The sequence below is a fragment of the Mauremys reevesii genome, linkage group 5, assembly GCF_016161935.1.
Source record: "Mauremys reevesii isolate NIE-2019 linkage group 5, ASM1616193v1, whole genome shotgun sequence".
NCBI classification, from domain to species: domain Eukaryota; kingdom Metazoa; phylum Chordata; order Testudines; family Geoemydidae; genus Mauremys; species Mauremys reevesii.
In genome coordinates, this window is record NC_052627.1 from 26,530,954 (window position 1) to 26,550,196 (window position 19,243).

General features: G+C 44.7%; 1 long non-coding RNA gene across 2 annotated transcripts; it reads left to right on the top strand.

Moving 5' to 3' along the window:
* The first annotated feature begins 213 nt into the window (after positions 1-213).
* On the top strand, positions 214-15,084 carry LOC120406562. 2 transcript variants are annotated; one of them, XR_005599353.1, is made up of 4 exons: positions 214-374; positions 828-943; positions 1,494-1,680; positions 14,820-15,084. It is a non-coding gene; the product is annotated as an uncharacterized LOC120406562 (long non-coding RNA). The 2 variants fall into 2 exon arrangements; XR_005599354.1 differs by having other exon boundaries at positions 214-355.
* The last annotated feature ends 4,159 nt before the right edge of the window (positions 15,085-19,243 follow it).

The following is a 19,243-nucleotide window of genomic DNA, read 5'->3' on the forward strand; positions in this document are numbered from 1 at the left end:
GATGGGGTGTAGTAGGCCCAGAGGCTCCTGCTGGATGCTTCAGGGTCCTACCACATTCTGAACCAGAAAGGAGCAGTAGAGAAGTCCTCCGGGATGCCTACAGTGTTTGTGGGGAAGTGGCCAATCAGAGAGGCTTCAGGGAGCAGTTAATCAGGGTCCAATAGGGCCATATAAAAGGAGATGCAGCTGTAGAGACAGTTAGTTGCTGCCTAGAGCTGGAGGAGCATGGATGGTGTTCTTGAGTGGCTGAGGGACCTACAGATCTATAGACAGAACAGTTTCTGGCAAGGACTGGGGGAGCAAGAGGGAGCTCCTGACTGGCTGCTGGGACCGAATACAAGACTTCAACCCTACTGTAAGAGTGAAGCATTCATGTAGGTGCTCGGGAAGTGGCCCAGGGAACTGTAGCAGCATAGTGAAAAGTTAAAGGGGACACAGTGGCATGTGACTGCTATTCATAGGGTCCCTGGGCTGAGGCCTGGAGTAGTGAGTGGGCCCAGGTCCCTCCCTGGCCACAGATGGCCTTAATTCCAGAGAGGGGAGACACATTTTCCTCAGAAAGGAGACTGAAGACCCCAAAGTGGGTCTGGAATTGGTATTAGACTTTGATACACCCCTAAATGGGGAACTGAAGTGCTTAGTGGCCGATCTGGGGCCAGAAAGGCCCACAGAGGGAGAAACTATTGCCTCCTGCGAGGAAGCCCGGGGGGTATGACTCAATACCAGGGCCAGGACTGTGTAAAGACTGTGAGACTGCTTAAAGACTGTTAGGTCTCTGTTGAACTGTCAACCCTGGAAGGGGTTTGTTTTGTTTGTGTTACCTACAGACTGTGTGAGACTCAGCTGGAAGGCTGAATCACAAACTTCCTGAGAAACCACAGACTGGGATCGCCACAGCCTGAGCGGTGCAGATGCATATCCATTGAGGGTGTGCTCATGAGAGGTGGGTGCAATGCCATTACACTGGCCATTCTTGCTGTTTTCCCACAACAGTTAAGGCAACCGTTGCTGGCACATATTTGGACTTTTCTCTGTGAAAATGGTAGCATTTCACCTATGGTATGGTAAACGTGTTGACATTGAGTTGGATAACAAAGTCAGCCAAATGTGTGGGGTTTCAAAGAGGAGGCAAGAAAAAAAAATCTCTTTGTGGTTTGCTAACAAGTCATGTTTCCATGTAGGCATAGGAAACTGCAAGTCTGATAAGCAAAAGCCGTATCAGCTGGCAGAGTCTGGTTCAAAATTAAAGGAACAGAAGTGAGTGATTCCCCCCTCCCCTCTGTGGGAAAGGGACAAACACCAGTATAAAGTACTTGAACCTCTAAGTCTTGAGCTACACTTGAAAGAAAAAAACCACATCCTGCCCAACATAGCTATGTGGACATAACCCCTAGTGTACCTGAAGTTCCCTTTACGGAAGAATGCTTCTGTCAACATTGTTAAATTTGTTGGTGTTCCTACATTGACAGAAAAACCCCTCCGTTTTGTTGTAGGCAATGTCTACATGATAGCACTCTACCAGCATAGTTATGCCGACAGAGCTATGCTAATATAGAAGATATCTACACTATGGAGTCCAAGTGTTCCTTCCAGTTTGGTGCAGCAGGCAGCTGCTACTTTTCAACTACTACAATACCCACTCTGGTTGAGCTATGTCATGTCTAGGAGTACATTCAACAGGTCAGTCTTAACATGGTCACTGTAAGTTGCTGCATTTTAGGGACCAGATGATTTGTGTATAAAGTATTCAGGAACCCTTCCAGTTGAAAAGTGTTACAGTGGAAGCCACTCTAGATAAAATTCACCCCTGTGCAGAGGGCCTACACAAGTGCTATCAGTTAAGCTCTCAAAGTAAGGCTCAAGTAGGACCTAGGTGGTGAAAGCCTCATTCACAGTAGTGAATTTAATCCATAGTTAACTGGAAAATTAGTTATTTGGTTGAGTCATACATTTAGAGTGAAAGTCATCGCCATGTTAAGGGCCTGCCTTAGGGCCCGTGCACCCCTTAAGCCTTATGTTGAGGGCATAAATGCTATTTAAGTGGTGCATAGGTCTTGTGCTGACCCTCCGCAGAAGGATGATTGATTCTTTGGACCTGGTCTTCCTCCTGTTGATATCAACAGTAAAATTTCCATTGAAATAGTCACCACAAGGAGCATTTTGTTTGTAGTCTACTGGTCAAAGACTAAGTTTTCCTGTGTGCTTTGTATAACAACTAGCTCAAATATGGAACAAAAAATAATAATGTAAAGAATGTGAGTAATTATTGAAGACACTGGGTTAGTGTAAACTTTTTTGAACAATTTTAATTTATTACTTCAATGGAAAAAAATGTCTTACTTTGCTACTACTTGGTTTCCAGATGAAGGTGAAAGGCCCATTGTAGATACAGTGAGAAATAGTTGGCTACACAGATATGCAGTATTTATCTGTATTATAGTGATTAACAAGAATTACAGAGAAAAGCCTTTGTTTATTTCTGTGCTTCAGCATGAGTGATTGTGGCTGAGGATGAGCTGGAGCAGTGGCACTTTCATGGAGATGGCTCTAAAGCTTACCAGGTCACAACTTACTAAATGGTCCTTTGATCCCATTTTAATTATAGGTCAGATTTTTTTGGTTCTTGAGTCAGTCCAAGCAGAATGCCCTCTGCAATTTATCCTTTTAATATGGAATATTTTTAAAATACAGCAATGAGACAAATAGGGATTTGAGAATCAGGTGACATTGCAAGTTTTATGGAACCTCTAGAAATAATTAACAGTCTTGTGTTTTGAAGAACATTGCCCATCCTATCCCTTATATAATACACGTACACACGCACTCCCCTAAAAGTATTTCTTTCACCTTGTAGTACCACAAGGGGGAAAAAAAGTCTAAAAATATGTAGCAGACCAGACTATAAGCTTTGCCTTATCCTGTTAGGATGGCCTTATAGTTAAAACAGTGAATGGAGACTCAAAGGAACTTGCTTCAGTTAGTGGATCTGCTAAAGACTTCCTGTGTGACGTGAAGTAAATAAGAATGGCTGTAATGGGTCAGACCAATTGTCCATCTAGCCCAGTATCCTGTCTTCTGTCAGTGATCAATGATAGATGCTTCAAAGGGAATGAATGGAATAAGGCAATCAGGTGATACATCCTCTGTCCAGTCACAGCATCTAGCAGTCAGAGTCCTAGAGATGCAGTGTCACCCCCCCACATACGCAAAAATCAAACACATGTAATGCAGCCAAATGCAAGGTCAGAAATGTACTAACAAAGTGTGTCAGGGGGAATGACTGCAGTGTGCAGTCTGAGTTTCTCTGCTGAGCTGCCTAGTAGAATTTGTAGCCCAGAGTTAAAGTGGCTTGGGGCCATCTAGGTGTATGAGGCTAGGACCTAAGCACCTAAAAAGGGATTTTTCAGAAGCTCACTGGATGAACAGGAGCATCCTAAGTGAGCCAGGAGTGAAATGCCAGAAGATATGTCTACAGTGCAGCTGGGAGTGAGCCTCCCAGACCTGGTAGACAAACTTGCAGTAGTGGGGCTCGACCTAGCATGCTAAAACAAGTGTGGTTGTTGCAGCTCTAGCAGAGACTTGGACTAGCCACCTGAGCTCAGACTCAAAAGGTTGGTGGGATTGAGAGCCTGAGGGGGTAGCAGTATTTTGAGCCTCGCTAGCACAAACCCCGCTACCCATGCTGTGAGGCTCTCTGCCACTACAATGTAGACCTACCCTACATGGCTGACCTGGTGCACTTCACAGATAGTTCAGAAATTGGTGCCTCCCTCTGCTAAGAATACTTAGCTGCAAAAGCTGTTCTGGAGTTAGCTGCTTATGTAGCTCATGCCCCAACACCATTTGTTTCCTTCCTGTGTTCAGTGTACTTGTCCCTGTGCCAAGGCGCCCTCCCCCACCTATTGGTGGTCTGCATTCAGTCTCCTGGTGTGGGGTCTGACAGGTTCAGGCATGCTCAGAGCACACCTACAAGATCAAGTCTTGTTGGCAAAACAGGCATTCACCTGCCTAATTAAAAAATCCTACTTTGGGGCCTCCAGGTTGGAGCTAGGGCAGCAGCACTTAGGCAGCTTTGAAAATGATGATTGGCTGAAAGTTGGGCATCTAGGATACTTAAGTGCCTTGGGGGTTAGATGGTGCCTGAGCTGCAGCTTTGAAAATGTCAGTGATACCCACATCCTTTAAAAATATGGCCCTTAGTTGTCAAATTGAATAACTAACTGAACATGAGCATCCAATGTGATGTATGTATGAGGGCTCAAGGACTGCATTATGTGCAAACAAAAAAAATGTAGTAGCAGGGAGCTGTAAGCTTGGCATAAGGCACTGGTGGGACCATTTCTGAAATATTGTGGTGTCCAAGAAGAGAACCACAAGAATGAATCAAGAGCTGGAAAACTTGCTTGACAGTGAGACTTAAGAAACTCAGTCTATTCAGCTTATCAAAGAGATGACTTAATCACAGCCTGTAAGTACCCACATGAGTCTCTGACATTGGCCAAATCAGACAGTCTCTACACAAAAGAATAAATGGACACAAATCAGACATCAAGACTGTAACATTCAAAAACCAGTAGGAGAGCACTTCAATCTCCCTGGACACTCAATAACAGACTTAAAAGTGGCCATTCCTCAACCAAAAAAGGACTCCAACAAAAAACTGCAGAACTGCAATTAATTTGCAAACTTCACACCATCAAATGAGGCCTGAATAAAGACTGGGAATGAGTGGGTCACTACAAAAAGTAATTTTCCCTCTATTGATACTTTCACCTTATCTACTGTTGGGAATGGGCTGCATCCACCCTGATTGAATTGGCCTTATTAGCAATGACCCCCCCCATACTTGGTAAGGCAACTCCCATCTTTTCATGTGCTGTATTTTTATATTTGCTTACTGTATTTTCCACTCCATGCATCTGATTAAAGCCCACGAAAGCTTATGCCCAAATAAATGTTAGTCTCTAAGGTGCCACAAGGATTCCACGTTATTGTTGCTGATACAGACTAACACAGCTACAACTCTGAAATCTGACAGTAGAAGACTCTAATGCCTTTGTTAGTTAGATAGCATGATCTAAACACTGGAAGGTCCACAAATTCAAACTGGAAATAAGGTGCAAGTTCTTAACAACGTAGTTGTGGAACTTCAGGTGATCTCAGCTGTGGCAGTATAAACGGAGAAATATCAGGGATTGTTTCTAACCAGAATGTATACTATTTAGGGCTTCATCAGTTATAATAGCAACACCTAAATATGCATCAACTTCAAGCCAATGCAGGAGTTGTGCTCTTTCCTGTGAGATGCGTCACTACCCAAGTGAGCAGTTATGTTCTGCTGTGTTTTCCTGACTAGTTTGGTGAGTCGAGCACTTTAATAACCATCATTTAATACTAATATTATGCCGAGGGAAAGTCTGAATGTCAAGACCTTGGCAAGGGTAAGACTGCTGTGTTTCTGAGGCAGGTCAGCAATTTGTCACATCAGCCCCTTTATGAACTATCAACCTCATTATTGTGGTTCACTGCACAAACCGCCTTTGGGAGTCTAGAACTAATAGCATGCACATAGCGGTAAGATGCACAGTCCAAACTACCTTTTTATTGATTCACTTTAAAGAAACGTGTGCATACTAGAGTGAAACAAGCATTACATTTAGAAAAACAATCAATAAGAGAAGTCAAACACTTATTTTTAAGTAATAACCTCAGAAAGAGCTTTAAAAAATGAAAACAACCTGGAAAACAGTGTGTGACAAGTATCATTGGTGTGGACAATCTCTCAAACTAGATTAATCATGTATGTAAATATAAACTCCCCATCTCTGCTAGAACTAACATAACAAGAGTGGTACTGTAATCACTTGAACAGGAACATGCTTTAAAAGAGACATGAATCACCAGGAAAAGACACAAGGGGCATCCAATTTTGGATCTGCTTGTTTGTGCCTGCTCTCCACTGCAGGTTTAAATAAGTTAGAATTGTAATTGCCTAAAGGCTTATACCTGCAAGGTTTTGAGCATTCAGGTGAAGTGGTGAGTTCTTTCAAATCTCATCAACTTTGGTAAAAGCTGAGAGTACTGAGCACTCACTGAAGTGCTCCACACCTTGTGGGACTCAATTGTATACGTTTACAAATCTAGACAGCACCCAGATAGTCTTATTTATGGTGCAATTAATTGTACCATAATTCTGAGGGTAGTTAGTTGTACCTCAATTTGATTTTCAGCACAAAGCTGTCAAAGCAAAATACTCACTGGGGCTAGGTGGTAAAGGTAATAATTGGAGATATACCAATCTCCTAGAACTGGAAGGGACCTTGAAAGGCCATCGAGTCCAGCCCCCTGCCTTCACTAGCAGGACCAATTTTTGCCCCAGATCCCTAAGTGGCCCCCTCAAGGATTGAAATCTATTATATTGATATTGGGGTCCAACAGTCACAACCAACCCTTTGAAAAAGTTAGCCATAAGTTACTATCATTCAAACAGAACTAAAACAAAAACAGAACTGTCTACACTTGTTGAACTTTATAGGAAATTTTAAGATAGTGTCCTGACAATACAAAGCATTGCAACTATATTCCCTCTTCTACTTTTCCACAGACCTAATCACTTTACCATGACATGTTATAATTATTTGACTAAGTTCTCTATTTATAGAGAATTTAAAATCCTTGTTCTTTTCAGGTGAAATTGATTTGTATCACTTGCTAACCTGTCAGAGTAAAACAACCTGTTAAATGCAAGGTCATAAACTTAGCAACAAAGAATGTGGGGGGTGAGGACACTGCATTCTGGAAAACAATGAACCTGAAAAGGACTTGGGGCCAGATTTTTAAAGGGATTTGGGTGTTGCTCTGCTGAGCACAGCAATACAGTAGTCAGCCTGCTGCCTGAGACAATGTTCAGCCCTGAGTTAGGCAGAAAGGTCCTTCACAAGGCATAAATACCCTGCAGAGGGGCAGAAGTATGAATTGCATTGTGTCCATGTGAAACCACAGTGAATTAACCAGGTTTGGATGCACTCGTATTTATGTATGTGGCATGAACTAGAGAATGTATTTTGAAACCTATATGGCTTTTGTTCAATTTTTGTATATTTTCCCCTAGTGATCATTAATGTTTCATTTACATTCATAGAACAATTTATGCCCCCTTTTGCAGCCAAATCAACACCTTTAACATCCCAATGCAGTTAACCAAAGTTTATTCAGTCTCATGAATAAAGGGTAAAACTGGTGTGTGCAGCTTTGTGCCACACCAATGCTATATCTTGGTGGCAAAACTTAAGGCCCCAGTTCCACAACATGTAACACATGGGTGCACTGCCGCCCCATTGTAGAGCCCACTAAAGTCAGTGGGGCTCTGGATGGGTGCAGCAGTCTGGTATGTGCTATGTTGCGGGATCTGGGCCTTAGTGCCTGAGGAGGGGGGTGGAAATTGGTAATACAGGGGCTTGTGTTTCATTCGCTGTGATGCTATCTCATAGGTTGCCAGCAGACTAATTCATTCTCATGCTAATAGAAATCAAAGGAATGTTAAAAGTTCATGGCGTGTTCAAACCAATTCACTTGTAAGATGCAACTGTATTGTTAAGCTTGACTATATCCTGTTTATTTACTACAGGGCATGCTTAATAGGAAATAACCCTAGATTAAAAGGTATGTTAATATAAGCATGAGAATTTACTAGGTGAGCAGAATATGAACAATAATGAAGGATACTTGTATTGTTCCCACTTATCCATCCCTATTGTAATGAGTGGCCAACAATTACATTATGTATATCACTGTAACTGGATTACTTGTCTATGCATAGGAAGTAGAATGTTCACTTCAAAGCCAGGGTCGTTTCCTGTTCAACATTGGACATTCACAGTCCCAGTCTGCATTTCCTAACATTCCTCAAAGGAAGCACCCATGGGGGTCAAGATGCTTGTCAGCTTGCCTTAGGTGAGCACCATCTACAAATACTAATTCAAGGGAATGATGCCGCATCTCTGATTTACTTGGATGCTGGGGAGCGGTTTCAGATACAAGACAGAGGTCCCCAGATACATTTTGGGCAGCCCTCAGAGACTCATGAAGAACTAAGCAGATATACCATCTCTGCTATAATTTTGGTCTTGCAAACTTTGACTCCCTGATTACATATTTTATCTGCTTTAACCTCCCTAACTCATTTTTTCCTCAGCAATCAATCTTTAGTTTAGTTTACTAAAGAAATTGGCTTCAGTATTCTTTTTGATGAGATCTGAACTATACCTTGACCTGGGGTAAGTGACTGGCCCTGGGGCTGAGAGTAAACAAATGTCAGATTTTTGGTTTTAATCACCTTTCATCATTAATTCCAGTTTGTCCGGCTGGTAATATAGGCTGGAGCATCTAAGGCACTGGTGGGCAACCTGTGGCCTGCCAGTGGGCCGCCTGTGGCCTGCGCTACTTCCCGCAGCTCCCATTGGCCAGGAATGGCAAACTGCAGCCAATGGGAGCTGCAGGCGGTTGTGCCTACAGCCGGTCAACATAAACAAACTGTCTCGCAGCCTGCCAGCGGATTACCCTGATGGGCCACATGTGGCTTGCGGGCTGAAGGTTGCCCACCACTGATCTAAGAGGACTGGCTGTGGCTCCATGGTAAGCTAATATAGTGGTCCAAGAGCACACTTTTGTTGCTGGTTTGCTTAAATCTAATTATAGACTATACCACCAGTTTGGTTATGTCTGCCCTGTTCTCTAGCAGTCTGACCAGCTTTCAGCTGTGACCCATTCCAGGCACCATGAGACACACCCCCTCTTTGCTGGTGTCAACAGTTCTTTTAGGAACAACTGAGTAAAGGTTCTCTGTCTTTTTAATATCAGGCTTGTTTCTGTGCCGGGAGAGGATGCCAAGTGTGGATTCATGCATGACTCATGTTGATGCTACGATATATGCAGATTTCAATGTCTTAAATAAGTAGATTCTGAGTTTCACTTTATGCAGAGTTTACAGTTTAAAGCATACATCTTATCAACTCGGTAAACTGTCTAGTAGGTTTGAAAAAGCCAAACTTGGTCAACAGAAAGTGATGCTCCATAAACATTATGGAAATCAGGGGGAAATGAATAACATCTGTGCTTTTAAAAAAACGATGTACAGATTTGCTAAAATGTCTACATTTCCTTTCATTGATATGTAGCCAGATGGTTCCTTCAATCATATCAGTACCATTTCCTTGATGTCAGTGGGGTGGCATAAGTGTAAACAAAATTTAGCTGAGGATGTTTTCAAATCCAGTAGCTGACAGCATTGTGACTCCCCACCCTCCTTTCTTTGAAGTTACTACTGTGTGTGTTGTGGGATACCTGGCACCTTTTAGTACCAAAGGAGGCTTCCTGTACCACAAGTTTGAAGGCATGTTAGATACCAGACCATAGGCACTAACAGTTTCTGGGTTCCTAACAAGTCCAATTGAGGCATCCAATAGACAAGGAATATTTTACTGTGGCTGGCAGAAAAGGAGGGGTGGGGGGTAAAAACCCCACCTCAACATGATTACAGCTCTTTAAGGAAAAAGAAAGAGATTAAACCGAGGGCTACTTGGAACATTTTTTTTTCATTGAAATATGTTATTTTGTTGAAGCCAAAATGTTTCAGAGATGTATCAGTTTTGACAGGAAAGTTTCTGAGGTGTAGGGTGGACTCTGGGTACTTCCAGAGAAAAACCAAAATAGACAATCTGACCATTTCAGCCAAACATGGATATTTTGACAATGCCATTTTGCAAAAGGCTTAGATTTTGTTCCACAGTAGAAGGAAAATTTTCAAAACCTTGAAAGCTGTCAGGAAATGGAATTGTCATCCTGTGACCAGCTCTATTTTACTACCTAAGGGGCAGTCCCAACAACAAGATATATAGGCTGCTTTGCCCCTTCTGAATCTCACATTTAGTACCTGGCTTTCTTCTTTTAGTCCCTCATGCTTGAGGGCAAGAGACTCCTTTTCCTGGTCTCGTAGAGTTTTGCATCTGGGTTTGGTGACTTACAGGTCATCTAGTGGTCTAACTGGGACCCTTCTGCATAGCAACAACAGCAACCTTACAATTTTATTTGCAAGAAATCTCCCATAGCAGAGTGAGTTAGAAAACAAATCTCCTTCCATTTCAGGTATTCAGCAACTTGGTATCGCCAAAGGTAGCCTCATTTGGCTTAACGCCCATTGCCCTACCCATGGGATCTTGACTGTTTAGAAACTGTTTCTCAGCTGATTCCATTCTAGGAATAGATGATTGGTCTCTTTGGTACTGTAATTTTCGAGGCTTCTCTACAATCAACAAACATGGCAACTTTAGCATCATACTGGTGCAGGAGCAAAGAGTCCTGATCACCAGCAAACTAAGATACCATAGGATATGGAAAACTAATTTCCCCAGCAGGGGCCAGAATAATACATGAATATCTCAATGATAACAGAATCCATCTCCTTTAGGCTGAAACATAGTAAGCAGCACCCAGTAAAGACATTTAAAAACCCCACTGGACATAAAGGAAATAGTTTCCTTTGGGTATGTAACATTCTCAAAATTAGATTAGAAGATCCCAGAGAATGAAACATGCAAGGAGACATAATTTCTAACTTTTAATCCATTCATTGACAGCTCTGTCCACAGCTATGCCCAAAATAAGTACAATAATTATTTTAGTTGTATTTCATCTCACACACTCTCAATTCCACATCATATCATTTTCCATATCATATCAGAACATTGATTTCTTTCATTCACCAGAACCTCAGGACTATGAGGTAGGTGATAATCCTTATATTCTAGCCAATTGTCCACCACTGTATATTGTTGGAAATTTCCTCCCGGACCACAACAGTGGTTGGTAAGTGTCAGAAGTATGAGATTTGTTTATCTTCCTCTTTGCACTATAAATCTAATTGTTCATAAGATTATATAGCCCCTTTAAGAAAGTAGCTACATTAGTTGAGCCAGATTAATCACTGGCAGAACTCTCTTGATTTCAATGGTGTAACATTAGAGAAACTTGGCTCACTGAGTCTAAGGCCTCCTGTAGCAATGAGTGCAACAGGCCAGCTACATGCTGTGTGAAGAGGTATTTCTTTTTCTCTGTTCTAATTTTGCCTGCTATTAATTTATCAAGCAATCCCCTTGATCTCATATTACAGAGCCCTGCATGTGGAGACTAGGAAAGCTAAAATGCAATTGCCCAAATTAATCAATGATGTTCCACCAGGGTAAACTTCTACCATTATTTAGAGAGATCCTTCTGCTGGTATCTAAAAGATACAGGTCCAGTAAAACTAGTAAAAACAGTAGTGGGACGAAAACTGTTTTAGAGCAAAATGGAGACCAGATGTTTCTTCTTTCCTGTACCTAGCCAGGATAGTATTTATGAAAGAGCCTTTAAAAAAATTATATGTAGCATACAAGCCAAACAAGACAGGAGAAAGGGAAAACCTGTACATGCCAGGCAAAATCCCCCACTGGTGTGGGTCAGTATAACTCCACTGACTTCAATGGAACTAAGCAGATTTGCACCAACAGAGGATTTGCCCCCCTTCCCCATATTTATACTGAATTTGAAACAGACCCTCTTCCTTTTCATCAGGACTGTATTTGGGGTATTGCAATTCCAACCCAGACATTCCTCCAGGGCTGTTCTAGGTAGCCTCAGAAGGGAAGTTTTTTTATTTTTTGAACCAGCTATTGGTTAAAAGCACTGCTTTAATAAGTGAAGAGGCATCCTCCTCACTTCAGTCTTCTGCTGCAAAGTGCATTACCTTGTACTTTGTGAAAGTGAGAATGAGATGTGCAGGAAGTGGAAGTCATTACCATTTAAACTTGAGGCTCCAGAAGAGGAGAACGTATCTGGCACTCAAGTGTCTGCTTGTTCAAAGTTCGGCAATAGTTTAGGGGATCTAGCATACCTTCTGCATGTTAGTATTGAAGAGTGACTCACCAACCAGGTTGCCCCTTTGTAGCTCGGCATGACATACCAGGCTTTCCTCCTCCAGCACTCCTTGTTGACAGCCACTCCAGCTCTAGAGTGGTCTGCTTCATCTCATGACTTGACCTTCTGGCCAGGTCACATTCAGTCCCATCCCTTCTGGGGGTAACAGAGTCCCACAAAACAGTAGTGACCTTATGCCAGGTGTTCAGCTCAACTCTGGGCTCAATGAGCCTTATACCCCTTATATCCAGGGCCTTGCATGCCCCCTTCTTCTGTTCCTGGTAGGGGAACCCAGGACTTCGCTCTGCCCTGGGCTCCAATCCCAGGGTCCTTTAGCAAGCAGCTACGGTCTGCTTCCTCACACTCCTCACTACCTCCCTATATCCCTTCCTATCACAGCCTGTCTCTAGGTCCTTTCCCCCAGCCCCTTCCTGGGCTCACTACTCCAGAGGCTCTTCAGCCAGGCTCTGCAGAGTCCTTTTCAGTTCTTGGACCAAGCAATGCCTCCCAGGGGATTCTTCCTCTGTGTGTGTGGGGGTCTCTCTCCTCCAGAAACCCAGACTCCAGGCCTGGGATTTTGCCAAGGTTTCACAACAGGAGCTCAGTCTGCTTCTATGGCTGCACAGTGTCTGTTCTGGTCCTCTGTAGAGCTGCTGTCTCAGGCCTACTAATCTCATGCCTTCCTTCTACTTCCCTGAAATCTTAGTCACCTAGCTCCCCTCAGCTAGGACTCATCCTTAGTTCAGCCTCCCAGCTGCATCTAATCCTAAATAGGGCCTGACCCACCCCCAGGTGCAACTGGGTGCTCTAATTGCTTTCTTCTGTGCCAGTATCCACTGCTACACATTTAATACAGGGCAATGGGCCAAACCCTTATTCAGTTTTAATTTAGTCTTGACTCTGAAAAATACCAGTAGGAACCTGGCCTCAGGAGTCAGGAGTGAGTGAAAACTGAATGGCTCCAGGAACTGGCCCTATAACCACGAACAAGTCAATTGAAACTTAAGTTTTTATCTCAGCAAATCAGTTATGGCAGTAGGTTGGCTGAATGTGAAATTTTCAGATTATATTCTGACAAAGGCAGAAGATATGTAAAGTGTGCTGATGATTCATCAGTGACCTAGAGGTCCCTTGCAGTATACACTTTCATTACATGAAGGCACCCAGAGGAATGTACTATTTGTTCTGGCTCTGAGATCTGTCACGTAAAAAATAGAATTCCTACAGGTGAGATTATCCTATGTGAGAGCTGAAGTGGCAGTAAGGTTTTTTTTTGCATATATTGTTTTCTTTTCAGGAAGTCATGAGCCTTCTGAAAGTTTTTAATATCCATATATGTATATTTGTATAATATTAGATACAAAGTTTTGTGTTAATTGCAAGCCTCCTCCCAAAAGGTTTTGACAATGTCAGGCACAGAAATAGCCAATATTGTGCAAAGCAGAGATGACATTAGCCTTGTGATCAGCCACAAGCCAAGAAGGTGCCCTATGGTAGAGCTCTGTAGCAGGACTGGGATCCGTGGGGTTGCGTGGGATCCCCAGGGTCCCGCAGGACCCAGTGGTGGCAGATTTGTATAATTTTTGGTGGTGCCCAGAACTGGTCCAAGTCCCGCCCTCCCAGACCTGCCTTGTAAGCTGATTTTTATATCTATCTATAAAAATAATGTAAAAATGTGAGGGCTCTGGGTGATGAGGGGTTTGGGGTGTGCCAGGGGCTCAGGCAGAGGGGTGGGGTTCAGAGGTGAGGGCTGTGGGGGAGCTGGGGATGAGGGTTTCACAATGCAGGAGGGGGCTCCTGGCAGCACTCATTTCACACCACTGTCACTGCACATGCTCCTAGGGCCCTGGTCAGGTCCAGGAAGCCCCTTCGCTTCCCCTGTGGTGGGTGCTGCAGGGGGCTGCCATCACATCCTCCCCTGCTGCTGCTCCTCACTGTAGCCTTACTGGGGGTGGGGCTGCCCCTTGCCCAGTGTGGGGCAGGAGAAGTGAATCTTGCGGGGGGAGGGTGTCCCCTGTGCTGGTGGAGTGTCCTGCTGTAAAAGGAAGGGTTCGAGGTGGAAGAGCAGGGTTAGCCTGCCCTGGCGTTATTGAATAGGGGGCGCTAGGACCCTGCGATGGTAGTTGATGCTGGGAGCCAGAAGAGTGGAGCTCAGCTCCTGGGGGCAGCCACCGGCTTGAGGATGGGACACTCTGGGGCCCAGGAGAGGCACGCAGGGACAGCAAGTGGGGGCCGGGGGACACTCGGGGGAGATGCGTGGGGGGCAGCAGGTGGGGTGGAGGGAGACACCATCACCCCAAACATTGGTGGATCCAGGCCCCCAGTCTCTGAATACTGCTGGAGCCTGGGCACCATGGGCCATACTTTGTTGCAGGTGGGATCAAGTGGGCAAAAAAACCAGACCTCGGTAATTTGCAGGAAAACACTAGAACTTTTGTCTGTCTTAACTAGAATTTCAGCAATGTAAAGAAAGTTTTGCTTGCAGGATTTGCAGGTTTTTTGCAGGTGGGAGCAGGATAAAAATGCAAGAAACAATGCAGGAGCAGGTAGGAATGCATTTCAAGGGTTTGATCGGAGCAAGATCAAAAAATAGTCCTGTGCAGGGATCTACCCCATGGCATTAGCCATTCTCATTGTACATTGATGATCTGATCTAGATATTCTCAAAACAGTAGACAATTGGCAGCCAGTTTTAGGTTTGTTTCTTATTGAAGAGATGAACAGAACCCAGAGAAACCACAACTTGTAATCACTTGCTGGCAATTTTAGCTATTGTGTATGATATTTAACATATCTAGTGTAGTTTATTCCAATGTTCCAAATGTTTAGTTTCTGTTTACATTCCTCTCTTTGTTTGTTATCTCTAGGTTTGATCCCTGTTACGTGTTCCTGTTTATGTGACACTCATTTGACACTACTACAGTTCACTGTAAACAGGAATGAGACAGCAAGATAAAACCTTTCTCTTTAGTGATTGAGAAAGCAATTTGAAAACGTAACTGTGAATTATAGAAATCTGTAGCAATTTAACATGCTCATCTTAACTACTGGATTTGAAAACAACTTATTCAGCAAAACCAAACAAATAAACCCAGAAGGATTGATAAGCCTTCAAAATGGTTTGAAAACAGATTTATTATTCCTGTCTTATTGATTGTTGTGCACTTTATAGACCATTATTTCTCTCTCAACCAAGCTAAAATTTTGGCATCTGGACCACCCAGGTGGACAGACTTAAACCAAATGTCCCTCATTCAGTGTTTTATTTGTTCTCATGAAGAATTGCAGATCCAAAATAGCTACTCTGGAGAAATTGCAAGCAACTAAACAAGTATTATTTTCCTTCTTTATGAAAGAATTAATCCTTAGAGAAAGCAGATGGGTGATCAATCTCTTATAGATAACCAGACCAAAAACAAGAAGTAAATTATTAAACTGGAATCAAAATTTTAAATATGTATCAACAACTTAATGGGGAAAATAATAAAACAACACTGCTTTAAAAAATTGGAAGGCCTGGAAAGTCAAAGTTAAGGTTATACTCACAATCCTCTACAAGCACTGGAAAGTATGGAAATACAAAATGAAGATAGGTACCCCCAAATAACCTTAACTCTGCCCATCCTGTTCTCCAAGCCAACAGAATATCTTACACCTTTAACAATGCCAAAATAATGCATTAGTTCCCTGTGTCTCCTATGGAAAATTGGGAAGTTCCTGATTTATCAAGTTACTTTCTCCCCACCTCCATTAAAAACCAAACAGGCTCTGGCACTTACTTTGCCCTCTTCCTGTGGTACAGACCTAGTTTGGCTCCTGTCCCATGCTGCAGCAGTCTGGAGACAGCAGAAACCCAGCATGCTAAACCTCTCTAAATCTCATGCTAGTCTCTCTCCTTTCTTCTTCAGGCATCTTTCCATGGGCAATTGTACCAGCTGCCATCTTGGCTGGCACCCCAGAGACCTCCAGAGCTAATAGCATAAGCTGCTATAGTTTGAGCTAAACAGTCAAGACTCTGAAGCTTGCGGCTGTAACTCATATTCTCTGTGGAGCAGCACACAGGGGACTTGTAACACACACACTCCAGTGGGTTACACTGTCCTCCCAGACGCCTCTATTTCCCACAAACTCCTTCTACAGCTCCTCCCTCAGTCTCCTCTCTAAGAACCACCATTGCTTTCCCCCTTTTCTTTTCTCCTGCTTTGCTGCCCCTCTCCAAAATCCTTCCAGCTTCTTTTCCCTTTCCCCAAGAACTCTCTACTGCCCATCACTCAACCCTTGTGACTGCTGCCCCCATATCTCTCCCCTCTTCGTACATCCCCCGCATATCTGTATTGCTTGCAACTGTCTCCCTGTGGGAGAGGAAGGAGAAACTGCTGCCCTATCCCACGCATCCTATTTTAGAAAGACACAGCCACCAGGGCAAGAGCTGAGCTGGTTGCAAAGAGGAACCTGAGCTCTAGATCTCTACCTGCCAGGGCCGGCGCTACCATTAAGGCGAACTAGGCCGTTGCCTAGGGTGCCAAGATTTGGGGGTGCCAAAAAGTGGTGCCCCCAATTTTTTTTACAGCGGTTCCTCCCTGAGAGTGCGGTTGCTGCTCCATTTCTCCCGCCTCCCAGGCTTGCGGCGCCAATCAGCTGTTTGGCGCCGCAAACCTGGGAGGAGAATTAGAGTGGGGGCGGTGTGCTCGAGGAGGAGGCGGAGCAGAGGTGAGCTGGGGTGGGCAGGTGCTGCATGGCTCCCCGGGCCGGGGGCGAAGGGAGCTGCCGCGGTGGGGGAGGGGCACCTCAGGGTGGGGGGAAGCTGCCGTGGGGGGGCGCCTCAGGGCAGTGGGGGGGAAGCTGCCATGGGGGGCACCTCAGGGCGGAGGGGGGGCAGGGAGCTGCCGCAGGGCTGGGCGGGGGAGCACAAGGTGGAAGTTTCGCCTAGGGCACGAAAGTTCCTTGCACCGGCCCTGCTACCTGCACAGCAGATTGGACATAACTCCTGCTTGTAGACTGCCGCAGCTGCCTACTGCCCCACAAGCCTCCCCAGCCACCCCCTTTGCATAACCTGGGATGGCTGCAGGTCATGCAGCCGGCACACCTGTGACCTGAGCCTAGAAAGCATCTGTACGCACTCCTGCGCCAGGCCCTTTGCTTCCTTCACCCTCATAAGTAGTATAAGGGCCCTACCATCAATCAAACCCTAACCCCGCCCCTAACCCCGCCCCTTGACCCCTGTAGCCCCTCCCACCTGAATCAGGGTGACTTCGGGCGGGTGACGGAAGCGAAGTGGTGGGTTGGGGGTGGGGGGCGGAAGTGGGTCGTGTGACCCCTCTAAAGCACCATACTTATGTGGCGGGGGCGCACGTCAGCGACAGTTCTGAGGAGGAGGAGAGTGACCGAGGAGCCCTTTGGCCCAGCCGTTGATGGAGCCGCCGAGGAGTCACCGTGGACAAGGCAAACGGAAAACAGCTCGACGATGCCTTTCTTCGCGCCTAAAGAACCCTGCGTATCAGTAAACCGGTGGGAGTAAAGGGTGATGGCGTCCATTTTACAGCCGTCTGTAAAAACAAAAGGGGTGATGGCGCCCATTTTACAGCCGTCTGAGGGGGTGATGGCGTCCATGTTACAGCCGTCTGACTTACGTGGGGGTTATGGCGTCCATTTTACCAATATAGCGTGTCCATTTCCATACTTGTGGTAGTAAAAGACGGTACCAGTAGCAGGGAAGTTGGAGCTTTGGCGGAGTGAACCCTCTTTAACAGCTTGGCTCAGACACCAGGCTTACACTTTACACAAACCGGCTCGAATACATTTTAAAATATGCGTTCTCCCAAACACAACAGCGGTTTTAAGTACATGGCCTTTATTTTCAGCGGTCGCGAAGGTCTCAAAAATTACAAAGCCGATCGGGGGAAATTTTTTTTAAACAAACCTTTAAAGTGTTTGTTTAAGCGGCATAGGGTTCACCATTTTGTTACTAATAATGAAGTCAAAGCAGGGGGTTGTGGGCGAGCAACCCAGAGCCAAAGACCTGTCTACCGATTAAAATTATGAGGTGAGGTAGTGACTGGATCTTTTTTACCCCTGAATTACAAAAAAGTAAACCCCAAACGAGACAGGATTGTTCTTTGAGTGTCCAGTAAAAGTTAAATGAATCTTAAATACTTTGTTCTTAACACATACTCTCTGGCCAGGGCCTGCTTGCAGCCACAAAACATACAGCCACCACTTTTTTTTAAAAAAAAAAAAAAAAAAAAAACAAAAATTTAAACCATCAGAGGGGCCTTAAAACCCCATTATGTACAGTAAAACCAAATACTTTTAAAAAAGCATGCCCCAGCTTTATGATGGTAGGGCCCTTATACTACTCTCATATCCCGCCAATTGGTGGGACCATCTGCCAGCTGTGGAGGGGGAGGAGCCCTGGTGGGCCAGTCTGTATTCCACCCTGGTCCCATGGCCCGTTGAGGATATCAGTTGGCAGCTCCTTAATGGAGCTGTGAGCACAGGCGTGTACCTGGCATGGTTCACCACCTCACCCGCCACCTGCCCCTTCTGTGACAAGAGGGAGACCCTGGTGCACCTCTACCTCAAGTGCACCTGGTTTCAGCCCCTTTTACGGCTCCTTCAGAACCTTCTCCTCCGGTTCTGGCTACACTTTCTCCTGCACCTTTTCATATACACCCCCTATCTGTGCTCCCATGAAATTCCAACGCTTTCTCATCAGCCTCCGCTTGGCGTTGGCCAAGGTGGCCCCCTCTGGATCCCTGCTTTTGACCCTGTCACTCTTAATTCTGTCTCTGCTTTTTCATTTGTTGTCCCCCCAGAATTTCTTGATGTCTGGGTCCAGTAGCTCCTCCCCTTAGGGCCTTTAGATCCCCGGGAATCAATAGATGCCTTCTGCCTATTGAAACCTTGCAGCTAATTAACTGATTGGCAGGCAGTAGCAGGAGGGAGAAAGTGGTCTGTGCAAAGCAGCAACAGACCCTCCACTCTACCACTTTCCCCTTTCTGGATAGTCAACCCTTGGGGTGTGAAGAGACATTGTTTTCTCCCCTTCCACAAAGTTATAAATGGGGGGGGGGGAAAATACCCTTCCTTATCTCCCCTAAAATTAGGCCCATGGTCAAACCTTACAGAATAAAATCTTTTCTGGTATAAGATCCTGCATATCACATTGCAGTTCAGTTGGTTGAATTTTGGCAAAGTTAGAGAGATAGTGTGGTACTCTCCTAATGTGTTACTGCCTTCTAGCACTTTCTCGTATCACAAATAAGATTAAGGGCATAAAGATCCTTTTGTA